Source organism: Rhincodon typus, chromosome 25 (genome assembly GCF_021869965.1).
Source record: "Rhincodon typus isolate 14 chromosome 25, sRhiTyp1.1, whole genome shotgun sequence".
NCBI classification, from domain to species: domain Eukaryota; kingdom Metazoa; phylum Chordata; class Chondrichthyes; order Orectolobiformes; family Rhincodontidae; genus Rhincodon; species Rhincodon typus.
Window position 1 is genome coordinate 20,265,519 of NC_063356.1, and position 9,244 is coordinate 20,274,762.

Genomic DNA, 9,244 nt, shown 5'->3' on the forward strand with positions numbered 1-9,244 from the left:
AAAGAAACAGTAACACAATGTCCTGTATTATTTACTAGAACAAATAAGAGTTTGCTATTAATGTATTCCCAGATAAATGCACCAGTGATTTCTTCGCATTTCTGCATGAAGTACAAAAACTAAACTGTGGAATGTTTGTTGCAGAAGTTGCTGCAGTTGTCATGAAACACTGTTACATGTAAGCAATGATTTTCTTGTGTTCGTATGTTAACATTGATCCCATAAAGATGAATGGTTTGTATGTCTGTCTTGACTTTGTTTAATTTATTTTTCATTGTATCATCTAAATATTAGGAGTACAGGAAAGCTTTGTAATTGCTGGTTTACAAAAAAAAGTGATTGTACCATTGAGTTCAGAATTTAATTGAAATTTCTGGAGACAAATTGATCCTAATTTATATAAAACTTTAACAGTAGCTTGCTGTGGTTGACCCACATGAACATAATGAGCATCCAGTGTTATGTGATAAGGAAAATTTAAAGGAAACACTTAAAATATTAATTTCAGTGTGTCATAGAGTCATGTAGAGATGTACAGCATGGAAAAAGACCCTCCAATCCAACTCCTCCATGCCTACCAGATATCCTATATAAATCTAGTACCATTTGCTAGCAATTGGCTCATATCCCTCTAAACCCTTTGTATTCATACACCCATCCAGATGCCTTTTAAATGTTGTAATTCTACCATCCTCCACCACTTCCTCTGCCAGCTCATCCCATACACACACATACTATGGTCATCCTCCATATATGAATAAAGGAAGAATTCACATACACCTTCTGCCTTTCATATGTTTTGGAATCTGACAACTTTTATGGACTACAAGTTGCATGTGCATCTAGTCTTTGTTTTGCTCCCATGCAAAACATCCACTGTTATCAGTAACTGTATTTTACTTATTTCACTTATGATGCTGCAAGAGACAGAAATTCTTAGATACCCATTGTTGTGCTAATGCAAGATGTATAGTTAGTTGGAAGAGGGTTTCAAGTAATACCTTCACAACATGAAAGTTGCTCTTGAGATTTTTTCCTGTTGATATCTGAAATGGTCCTACAACTTTAAATTTGAGACCATGATGACCTTCACTTTTTGGGGTATAAATAGATGGCCATATTTGAAGTTGAAACATGTACTTTTTGTTATGACTGCGTGATGTAGAAAATTGATTGAGTGCCTGTTTCTTCATCTAAAGGATCATAGATTTGAGAAATTTACACCACAGGAAGTGCTAACCAAAATCCTCCTTTCTTTCTATTTGCTGTAACCCACAAAGCTACAGAATGTTCAAGTGGAAATCCAAGTATTTGTTTAAATGTAATGAGGGTTCTGTCTCTACTACCCATTTAAGTTTCATACCTCTATCACATTAAGTTCCTTCTATTCCTTTGATCAATTAATTTAAATCCATATGTCCCTCCTATTCATTCCATCAAAGCCTCTTATTTTTCTACACTGTAATTGTGTTCATTCAATTCCCAGCCCCTCATCTTTCCTCATAGCTGAAATTATTCATGTATAGAGTCATATAGAGATGTACAGCATGGAAAAAGATCCTTCGTCAAACTTGTCCGTGCTGACCACATATCCTGTAGAAATCTAGTCCCATTTTCCAGCATTTGGCCCATATCTCTCTCAACCCTTCATATTCATACACCCATCCAGATGCCTTTTAAATGTTGTAATTGTACCAGCCTCCACCACTTCCTCTGCCAGCTGATTCCATACACACCACCATGTGCATGAACAGGTTGTCCCTTAAGTCCCGTTTAAATCTTTCCCCTCTCACGTTGCATCTATGCCCTCTACTTTTGGACTCTCCCACCCCGGGGAAAAGACCTTGTCTGTCTACCCTATCTATGCCCCACATGATTTTATAAACCTCCATTGGGTCACCTCTCAGCCTCTGATGCTCCACGGAAAATAGCCCTAGCCTATTTGGTTTCTCCCTATAGATCAACCCTCCAAGGATGTTGCCAGGGCTGTAAATCTTTTCTAAACCCTTTCAAGTTTCACAACATCTTTCCTATAACAGGGAGACCAGAATTGCACGCAGTATTCCAAAAGCGGTCTAACCAATGTCCTGGCCAGCCGCAATTCCCAATTCCTATACCAAATGCATTGACCAATAAAGGCAAGCATACCAAATGCCTTCTTCACTACCTATCTACCTGGGACTCCACTTTTAAGGAACTATGAGCCTGCACTCCAAGGTCTCTTTGTTCAGCAGAAATCCCCAGGACCTTACCATCTGAATGCTACTTCAACATTTATGAGGGTTTCTGCCTCTAGCACCATCACAAGCAGTGAGCTCCAGACCCCCATCACTCTCTGGGTGGAAAAAAAGAGTTACTCACCCCTTCTCTAAACATTGTACTTGTTACCGTAAATCTGTGCACCCAGTTATTGATCCCTCCACCAATGAGAAAAGTTCCTTCCTGGCTACCCCATTTTTAAAAAAAAAGTCATTCATAGGATGTGGGCGTCACTAGCTGGGCCAGCATTTATTGTCCATCCCTAATTGCCCAGAGGGCAGTTCAGAGTCCACCATATTGCTGAGGGTCTGGAGTCATATGTAGGTCAGACCAGGTAAGAGTGACAGATTTCCTTCCCTAAAGGACACTAGTGAACCAGATGGGTTTTTCCCTGACAATCAGCAATGGTTTCATGGTCACCATTAGACTTTTAATTCCAGATTATTATTGAATTCAAATTCCACCATCTGCCATAGCGGGATTCGAATCCAGATCCCCAGAACATTAGCTGGGTCTCTGGATTAATAGTCTAGTGATAATACCACTGGGCCACTAATGCCCCTCAATCTTTTCAGTTGCAAGGAAAACAATTCTAATCTATCCAATCTCTCTTCATAATTGAAATTCTACAGACCAGGGAACATTCTGGTAAATCTCCTCTGCACCTTCCACAGCTATTAAATCATTCCTATACTATAGACTCCCAAGACAGCATTTTATACTGTTTCAGCATAACCTCTTGACTCTTAAACTCTTCTGCTTTGGCTAATGAAGACAAGTATCCTATTTGGTTTCTTGACCACTTTATCTACTTTCCTGCTATCAGAAGAAACTGGTAGAACAAGTACACCAAGGTTCCTCTTATCCTTAATGCTTCCCAGCTCCAACCATTCATCATGTATTCCCTTACCTGTTGTCCTGTCCGAGTGCTTCATCTTGCACTTAGTGGATTGAATTCCATTTGTCACTGATCAGCCTGTCTATATCCTCCTGTAATATCTAAAGCAATCCACCTCACTATCTACCACCCCACCAATTTTCATACTATTTGCAAACTTACTGATCAACCCTCATATATTCAAGAGTAAACCATTCATAAAGTTGCCGTAGTCCCAGAGGACCATTGGCCTGCTTTCTTCAGAGAGAGGAATGGTGGCTAGTTTAACCTGACTCTTGTTTTTGACCCTTTTACAGATGGAACAGTTTTGTCCTAACTACTTTACCTGGCCCACTCATTAATGGAAAATAAGTGACTCACAGAACTCTTCAAAACTCTGACTTTGTAGCACACCAACAATGAAAGCCCTGCTTAAGCATACAATTCAGACACCCTTTGATCTGGAGTGCTAAACATTGCCTGTAATGAGTTAAAAACACACAGAAACAACTCAGCCCCTGAAAATCATGGCAATTTGTGCCTGAAATCCATTTCCCATCCTCAGATCTTTATTACCTTTACATAACAAAAGTCCGGTGCTATCTTTCTAAAATTTCAAATGACTCTGTTCATACTTGGTATTTTGGAGCATGTGATTTCTGATACTTTTTGTGTGGACAAAATTCTGCTTAATTTCACTCCGTTGTGGCTCAGCTTAAATTTGAAGAGTATGCCTTGTCTGAATCTCTCCTGAAGAAGTAATTTTTTTCTATTTCCACCCAATTGATACCAATTACCATTTAAGGATTTTCTTTAGATCACTTCTCAACCTTTGACTGTACTTAGCCTATAGTTAGAAAAAATATTGCTCAATAAAATTATATAGGTTGTTACAAATTGACTTGATAACCTCAAAGGCACCTATAGATGTTAAGAAGTGAATGGCCACAAACGATACTGTGCCTGTAGGTGGCACAGAATTACACACCAATTAAGTCACATGGTAATTGGCCTTAATATTACATGACAGCTCTAACATTGACTGAACACCCTCCTAATGAAGAACATTTATCCCTGATATCATTACCATATGGAAGCAAGATAGGCATCATCTGTGATCTGAAAGAGTGGCGGAACGGAATTGCCTGCTCTCGTTCCAATGTTCCTACCTCACCGTGTATTCACTGCATGAATTTACAGCTGAGGCCTTTGGGAAAGAATCCTACCATGTAATTAACACCTATAACTTGCTGTTTGGGTCAGTGCCTGCACAGGGGACCAATGGCAAGACAACCTCCTCTGTTACCCCTCCTGTACAATCATGTAATGCAGTGAGCATAATTGTATGCAGCACTCTAACTGTGGCCTAACTGATTTTTTTATATAGCTCCAGCATAAAGCATCTCAGAGCAGAGAGGCTAAGTGTTGGATCATTTTTAAAAAAAAAAAGATATTTTTAACTATCTTATCTACTTGTTAGATTTGGGTATCTGTTGATATGCATATCAAGATCACTATGTTTCTCATAACTATCTGTATAGGATATTCTCTTGCCTTGTTTCCCTCCACAAATGAACTCTCATTTGTTTTGTGAAACACTGATATATCACGCAAATAAAAACAAAGTATCTCAGATGCTGGAAATTTGAAATAAAAACAAAAACAAAAACAAAAACAAACAAGAGAAACTCAGCTGCTCTGGCAGCATCTGCGGAGGAGTTTCAAGTCTGTTATGAGTCTTCTTCAGCAGAAAGCTAGTCAACTTCATATCTTTATAATTAGTCATCACTGACATTTGAGAAATGTTCGGGATATTTAGTCTTAGCATATGTATTCACATGCTGATTATTTTTCAAATTACACTAATGAAATAAGGAAGAAATTGCTTATCGCACTGTAAAGGGCAATAGCTTAACAGGAAAATAATTCAAATATTGCAGAATGCACATGTTAAATGTATTACTGCAGAATATTTAAATTAGCTGCATATTATGCAAATGAAAAGTTTACTGAGCTGCCAATATCTGTCAACAACTGAGCCGTATTCCAATGTGACAGGCTGGTAGTAAATCAAAGCCATTTTAATTCTCAGTACCTTCTTGCAGTGTTCATGCAAGCTGTTTATATGCGGCTAGCTAGTTGTACCATGTGCATTTTTCTCTCTCAACCTGCAAACTAAATTACTTTATAAGCTGTTCCTGTCATTTTTTGATTTCCAAGTGTACTTGAGAAATTGCACTACTTAGTGAAATTTCCTACATTTCACTCAAACTGAAAAGAATTAGATCAACATTATAATCTTACAAATCTTTCTATGCCATCTTCAAAAATTTACAATCCATCTCTTCCATCTCCAAGTTACTTTATGTAAACAGGAACATAATCTGGGAAATTTATGATCTTTAAGGCTGTTACTCCACTGTCAAAAATCACGTAATTGATTTTGGTATGAAAATTGATGATAGAAAGAAATGTGGAACACAACTTCTGCATGAGGATTTTCCACTTCATGATTTAACCATTGTGTTTACTTCAGAATTCAGAATTGTTTAATCACCCTCCAACCCAAAATATCTGTGGAAAGTCAGATGATATTACTTTGCTTAATTGTTTGTAGCTTACAGATTTTGTAGACATGCAAAACAATATTGATTCCACTTCAAAATAATTTATTAACTATGAAGTGCTTAGAGACATTGGAGAATGTGAAAAACACTAAAAAAACTGAATTTGTTTGTTTCCTGTAATTAAATATTCCACAAAGCTTTACTTCTGACAAAATTACACTGCATCAAGTCCTAATAAATCAGCTTATGTGGGTGTTGGATAACTATAGAGCTTTCTATTGACATATATTGTAATTGTCTTGCAGAAAGCAGGTGGGAGCTTCATTAAGTAAAGCAATGACAATGAAATAATTCCAGTTTCTCACATCTAAACCTATTGTGCCTATATAATAAAGCCATTCAGATTTTTCTATCACGATTATGCTGAAGATGTAATAGTATTCTGGCTTTTTTTTAATTTCCTGTGAACCGACAGCATAATTTGAGATTTTACTGCTTTTTCCTCCTTTTTGGTAGATTTCACTTTGTGGTAATGGGTTTGGCAGTATCAGCTTTCTGATATAATTTGAAATGACAGCATGAGAATCCCAACAGGAAACCCTCCATGACTTGTTGGTTGGAGGGGCAAAAAAAAAGGAAAGCCCAATGGGTGAATTTGTATACTTGCTTCCTCTATTATTTGCCTTAAACTAATAGTTAATGACAAGGCACACGCACATCTGGATTTAACTAAGAATAAATGTTTCTTTAGACAGGTGCCTTAGGGATTCTGCAACATGCTGCAATTCAGCTTAAAGTTAAAAGTCCATTTCGTGCATAGCACATTTGGTCATTGGAATTGAGGTTTGTTACAGACCTCTGGTTATGGATTTTAACATCAGAGTGTCACCATTTCGGCAATGCAGAGGTGTAGAAATCTTTCATTTTTGCCCATGGATTACCGCAGCAATGTGAGAAGGTGGATGTTGCAATCTCAGTCCAAAATGCCATTGATAGCACCCATGTTTCCATGGTATGGAGAAAATATGTTCTACTTTTCCATTGAAAGCTATGATTAAAAACAAACAATCATGTTTGTCAATTTCAAGTTCAGTGGCAGAAATCATAATACTTTTATCTTAAGACAATCTGTGCTATTTTTTATTCCGATCAATTCGTTGCTATACAACCAAAACTACACTCGGGAGATGTACGGCTGTTTTACAGCTATAGATTACAAATACAGAGAGGTTCCTGAAGCTCTGAAGGTTATAGAACACATTGTAGGCAGTGGAATACTTAAGATGACTGATAGTTTCAATACAATACAACAAATCTCTTGCAACTCATTGTCATCTGTACTTGCTATAAGACTGAACCTGCAGTGGAATCAAGTTAGAACAATTTAGAACAAGACCTGAGGAAGTTAGCAAAAAAAATTGAAGAGGATTTTAGGAATTAGATGTGATGAAGCAAATAGTTGTATTGGTCTCAAATCCATTCCTTGAAGTAGACATTGGTAGGTTGGCTATCAAATTCCATTAGACGTTTGATTTATGAACGAGTGGAGTCACTATGGAGATAATTGCTATACAAAATGGTAGTGAGTTAAAAGATAGATAAAAGGACAGCAATTTTTGGGGACTCAATAAAACACCCACCCCTATCTTCCTGTGCTTTTTAAATGAAAACTTACTTGGACTTCACTTGTGAAAGAGAACATTCTTGTAAAAGAAGGTAATCAAGTCCATATATCGCACCCACCTCACCGATACCCGTTTTATGGACTGTGTATGACTAATAGGTTCAATCTACAACCCAGACTTCAAGACACTAACAAATAATATGCAGTCACAGGTATCAAATTAGACTTGAGTAGAGGATAGCATGAATTTATGGTTGGTTTTAAATTTATATAGCTTGAAAATAAATTATTTATTCCATGTTTTCTTTGAACTAGATCCTGGGTTACATTTAAATTCAAAAAGTGATCCTTCCCCTAAAAGAAGGGAGACCACTGACTTAAGAGACACAGAGGCAGCAGATGCAACTATTAACGTCACTCCTATCATCAAACAGAAATCCTATAAAATCACTAAATTACAGACTGTATAAAAATCCTGAAATCTTAGACTTTTACCTTGAGCTTTGCAATTATTTTAATAAGTTAATTAATTATATCAATTGAACACTAACATTTTGGCTTTGCTACACATGGCATCAAAACTCCTCAACCGAATTACAGGCTTCCTGCATGATATTCTATCTATTCTGACTTTGGTGGTTATTGAAATGAGTGAAAATCTATTTGATGCAATCACTAGCCTAAGACTGATGATTTTGGTGCACATCACCAGCCAAAAGGAAAGCAACCACAATGCTGAAGACACAAATATAAACTTTGGTTGTATTGCAGGTTTACAGTTACAGTCTTGATACAATTATTTGATGCTGTCAAGTAAAACAGAGCCTGACCTAGGAAGTAGATTCTTGCGAGAAAATTGTCCTGTAATTTCACCCAAGGATTCTAAAACAATATGCCTTTTATGTAATTAGAAATCCTTCTATATTTCCCTCAAAGGTTATCCTTATTATTTTATTTGGCTCAAAATTTTTCAAGTAGTTACATCTTTTCAGAGCCTCTTATTATAGAAGATAATTAATGGGCGGGGGGGTTAAAAAGCAAATTGCACAAAGATATGTTTAACACAGTAATCTTTGTTTGGTTGGTTTTAGTAGATTTTCTTTAACATACAAGCTAAACTTCCTAAATTTTTTTTAATGGTGTGAAGATACAATTTCTAATTACCACTGCATGGGACAATAACATCTGAATGTATTTAATTTGCATAAATATTTGCCTAACAGACCAAATTGGCTTCTTATCTCAATGTAATTAGCACTGTTTTACCTTTGATCAACAAAAATTAGCTTCCATCTTAGTGTTTGCAGTCTTTGAAAGTATGCATATCTTCTGACATATTTACCATTGTAGGTAATGTCAATGTTTTATTAATTAATTAGACACCCTATACCAAATATTTTTGCAGAAACAACCAGAGTGTTTGCTTAACGGCTAATAATGTGTATCTCTAAATTGCTTTTTTAAATAGTGATATATGGCCAGATGTTTGAGCTTTGAGTAAAATACATATGCTGCTCCAAAGAATGACAGAAGAGGGATATGCAAAAAATCATGCTTCAGAGTGGGGGAGAGAAGTGGCTAATTGGAGAATTTAAGGTGGAAGATCCAGAGAATGGGATCTAATTAGCTGAAGGCATGAGTGCTGATGTTGCCATGAAGGGGGAGATAAGGCTATGGAAGAATTTCAGCTCAAAGATGAGTATGTTGAGTTTAAATTGTCAGCTTAGTGAGCACCAGTATTAGCCAATGAGATCAGCACAGTGAATCAGTGGGATTTGGCAGGGGTAGTTTATGGGCAAGAATGTTTTAGACCAAGAGAGATAGTAGGAACTGCAGATGCTGGAGAATCCGAGACAACAAGGTGCAGGGCTGGATGAACACAGCAGGCCAAGCAGCATCATAGTAGCAGAGAGGCTC

At 36.9% G+C, this 9,244-nt stretch overlaps 1 protein-coding gene across 8 annotated transcripts in view; it reads left to right on the forward strand.

The window, feature by feature from the left end:
* LOC109928668 (ankyrin repeat and SAM domain-containing protein 1A-like) overlaps positions 1-9,244 on the forward strand; it is a 210,066-nt gene that overhangs the window by 128,226 nt on the left and 72,596 nt on the right. The window contains exon 1 of one of the 8 annotated variants that reach the window (XM_048612030.1): positions 153-178. The exons of the other annotated variants lie outside the window; for them this stretch is intronic. The gene's annotated coding sequence lies outside the window, so the exon portion shown is untranslated. Of the gene's footprint in view, positions 1-152; positions 179-9,244 lie in introns of those variants that run through there. 8 annotated transcript variants of the gene reach the window in all.